We start from the raw sequence: 4,254 nt of genomic DNA on the forward strand, positions 1-4,254 counted from the left end.
GGGGGGGGGGGTTTGCCAAATATTATAATAAAGCAAAGTACAATAGTAAGAGAGGCTTACCCCCCCTTTCCGTTCTGTTCCAACATACCAACTTAGATGTTAATCCTTCTTCCACTCAGTCTTTTTTTGGCACCTCAGTAATTTCTCCCTCCTCGCTCGAAGCATGTACGAAACCTAAATCCAATTTTTCATCTTAAGAAATGGAACTTGATTCGCTCACGGAGACAGCGTTCAGGAGACCCAGACTCTCTCGGGGGCTTTCCATCCAGTGCCCCCAGCCCCTCCTTCCTTCTGAATTTGGGGCTGGTTTGTTGAGCATCTGCGGATGAGACTGTGTCTTCCCGTACCCCGGGAAGATTTTGGGAGGCTGATTACTCCCATTTAAGCCTCTAATTACCCTGTGGGAGCCGGAGCGATGGAATTTTCAGCCATCTTCCATGGCACCTCAAGAGGAAGTCCGAGTCCCCCGATTCTCACCTTGGCCTCCTAGGGTCTGATGCGGTGCACGGCAAAGCGCCCCTTGGTGTCTTACACCAGGTGGAAGTGCTCACCTGTCTTCTCGATGCTGATGACGTCTGTGGGGAGAGAGGGTGGGCGTTGTGATGGTATGCTAGTGTGGTGCAACTGCTGCGTAAACTCAGTTTTCCACCCTGCAGAACGCCCCATCGCTGGAAATTGGGGATTCCAAACCCCGCTGCTAGAAATCTTGGGCCTCACCCGTGAAGCCCGCTGAGTAGGTGACGTCCGTGCAAACCTTGCCATCAATCTTGACAAAGCACTGAATGCAGATCTTCTTGACCTCATCACCCGTCAGGGCGTACTTGAGCCGGTTGTGGAGGAAAATCACGAGCAAAAGACACTCACACTGCTTGTGGGGTCCCGTCGATGGGTGCGGTGCCTAGAACCCCAAAAGGGAAAGGGAAACTTACAGGGCGGCAAACCTAGAGCGGCTGAAACTGCAACTCCCAGAATCCGGCTGGCCCTGGACACAAATAAATTGTTGCTATTATTATGATGCAACCTTGAGAAAACATCTGAAGGCAGTCCTCTCTAGGGAAGTTTTTTCATGTGTGTCAGGGCTACCCTAGGTCCCAGCTCACAAAGGACCAACGCTGCTTCGTTGTTAAGTATAAAAGTCTTTATTGAAGTTCAGTTTCACTTCCGGAGCCGCAGCGCGCAGCCCCACGTCTAAAGTGTCAGACCACTGATGCTCCGTCTGAGTCTCCTCCCCCCTGACACCAATTTAAGATCCTAGCCTTGCTCCACCTTCTCCGCTGCTCCTTCCTCCTCTGGGTCCGCCTGCCCGCCGGGGTTCCGCCCTTTCTAGCCTCTTCTCCCGCTGATTCCCCTGAGCCTTCTCCCTCCCTCCGGCGGGCTTTAGGAGCTGGTTCCCCATCCGGGTCTCCTGCTGTTCCGCGCGCCTGCACATTTGAACTTGGCGCGCGCGCGCAGCCAGCAGCTTTCCTCCTGACCGTTTCACTGCTGCTGCCACTGCTTCCCCCTTCGGGGGGGCTAGCTGCAACTGACCTCCCTTCCGTTCCCCCACTCTCCGATGGAGGCGTGGTCAGCCCTGACTCCCTCTCTGGAGGAGACGCTGGCCCTGACACATGTGACTCCTCCCCCCACTATGCTCTGGTGGGGAAACTGGTCCCGATCCTCCACTGCTGCTTTGGGCTTCCCCTCTGGCTCCTTGTTTCTGGTGCGTCCCCCCTGGGACCCCCCTTGCCCTGACCATCGGCGCCCCCTTCTGGGAATCTTCTGATTCGCTGGAGAAGCTCATGGAATCTCTCGGGCCACTGTCATACTCCCCTACGCTGCCCTCAGATTCTTCCCCTTCGCTCTCCCAATCCTCTCTCCCCAGTGCTCCTGCTCCTGATTCCCTGACATCCATCCCCCCCTCGAAGCCCCCCCTTCCCCCCTCCCCCTCTTCGGGTGTGGGTTCCGGGTGCTCCAGTCCTGTGGGTGTGAGTGCGGGATACCATTCTTCCCCCCTGGTGTGTAGCCGGTCCACTGGATCCGGCCCAACCGCAACGGGCTCGTCGACGTCGATTTCCTCTGCTTCCATCTCTCTGCTGATGTGCTCGAATCCAGGATCCTCCCCCAACACGTCCATGTCCTCCCCTCCCCCGGGTACCTCTGGTGAGACTGCTTGCAAAGGTCCCCGCAGCAGCTCCCTGTGCCACCCCACCTCCGGTTGAGTGTCCCACCAATAGGAGCGGTCTGTGGCAAACCCCGAGAGAGACCCCTCCGGGGAGCTAGTGTCCGGCGTCATCTCTTCAGCTGATGAAAAACCCTGGAACGTACTGGCTGACAGTGTGGGTGTGAAGAGCCAGTCGTCGAAAAACTCTGCCGGCATAGGTCTGTGTGGGAAGAGTGCATGGAACTCGTCTTTAAGATAGTGCTCCTCCACGGCATAGCACGGTACCCACCTGTTGGCACTGGCTGGGGTACCTTCCCTGGCGAGGAGGTATTCCACCCCCTCTTCCCCCCACCTCGAGTCCAAAATCTCCGTGACCTCGTTGAGTGGCGTCGCCCTCCGTGACCCCTCCCTCTTCGGAGATTCACTAAGTGTGTCTGGCGCGTTCCCTGTCGCCTGAAACCTGTGGGGTTCCCTGTAGGGTGTGAGCACTGACCTATGAAAGACTGGGTGCATTCTGGAGCCCTCCGGGAGTGTCAACCGGAAGGCCACTGGATTGATTTGTGCCGCGACCTGGTAAGGTCCCAGCTGCTTGTGCTTGAGCTTCCTCTTAGCTAGCGTCCTGGCCGGCACTGCCTGGGCTGCTAACCAGACCCAGTCCCCCACCTGGATGTCCTCCCCGACCCTCCTGTGCTTGTCTGCCTGCATTTTGTAGGCGTGTTTCGCCAGTTCCAATTGCCTTCGGAGTTGCTCGTGGACCTCCTGTAACTCTGCTGCTAAGTGCTCTGCTCCCCTTGGCTCCCCCTCCCCCTTCGTCTCTAACCCCGGGAAAGTTCTGGGATGCCGCCCATTATTGGCGAAGAACGGTGTCACTCCCGTAGACCCGTGCTTCGTGTTGTTGTAGGCAAACTCGGCCAGCGGTAGGTAGTCCACCCAGGTCGAGGGTTGTTGATTGGCGTAGCATCGCAGGTACTGCTGCATGATGGCGTTGACCCTCTCCGCTTGTCCGTTGGTCTGCGGGTGTCGTGCCGACGCTAAGTTGATCTTGACGTTCAGGATGCCAAGCAGCTTCTGCCAGAAGCTCGAGACGAATTGGCGACCCCGGTCGGACAGGATGGACCGCGGCAAGCCGTGAGCTTTGAACACGTGGTCTATGAACAGCTTGGCGGTCTGTTCCGCTGTGGCCACCTTCGCGCACGGAATAAAGTGCGCCATCTTGGTGAACATGTCTACGACCACGAGCACCGCTGTTTTGCCTCGCGAGCTGGGCAGATCTGTGACAAAGTCCAGGGCCACTCTCTCCCACGGTTCGAGCGGTGTCTGTAGGGGTTCTAGTAGACCCGCCGGCTTCCTGTGTACTGGCTTGGCCCTTTGGCAGGTGTCACACCTGGAGACGTAATCCGCGACTTCTCCCCTCACCTTGGGCCACCAAAAGTCTCTGGTTACTAATTCCGCCGTTTTGTCCTTGCCGAAGTGCCCAGCGCTGGGCGCGTCGTGTAGCTGCTGCAAGACTTTCGCGCGGAGGTCGTCTCCGGGCACGTAGAGAGCCCCTTTGCGGATGAGCAGTCCGTCTCGTATCTGGAACTCGTCGTCCTTCGCTGTGCCTTTTCGCACCTCCTCCATCTTGGATTGTGCGAACGAATCCGTCTGCAGCGCTCGACGCACCGCGTCCAGGTCCACGGCAGCTGAAGCGCACGCCCACGCTTTCGGTGCGAAAATGTGCTTGGCCGCCACCGGCGCCGCTTCCTCGAGATACTGCGGCTTCCTGGATAGTGCATCCGCCATGACGTTGTTGTCTCCCGGGATGTATTCTATCCGGAAATCGAAATCCGCAAAGAACTCCGCCCAGCGGATGTGTCTCTGGTTCAGGAACCGCGCCGTGCGCCAGTACTCCAGGTTCTTATGGTCCGTGCGGACTTGCACTGTGTGTCTGGCTCCAACGAGGAAGTGCCGCCACGCCTTGAAAGCTGCATGAATGGCCAGCAACTCCCTGTCCCAGATGTGTAGTTCTGTTCCGCCTTGCTGAGTTTCCTGGAGTAGAATGCGCACGGCCTCCATTCCCCTTGCGGATCTTGCTGCAACAGGACGGCCCCCACCGCTCTGTCTGAGGCGTCCGT

General features: G+C 57.9%; 1 pseudogene; it reads right to left on the reverse strand.

Moving 5' to 3' along the window:
* Positions 1-393: 393 nt before the first annotated feature.
* LOC128406109 (40S ribosomal protein S4-like) lies at positions 394-1,034 on the reverse strand (annotated as a pseudogene).
* Between the last annotated feature and the right edge of the window lie 3,220 nt (positions 1,035-4,254).

The sequence above is a fragment of the Podarcis raffonei genome, chromosome W (genome assembly GCF_027172205.1).
Source record: "Podarcis raffonei isolate rPodRaf1 chromosome W, rPodRaf1.pri, whole genome shotgun sequence".
NCBI classification, from domain to species: domain Eukaryota; kingdom Metazoa; phylum Chordata; class Lepidosauria; order Squamata; family Lacertidae; genus Podarcis; species Podarcis raffonei.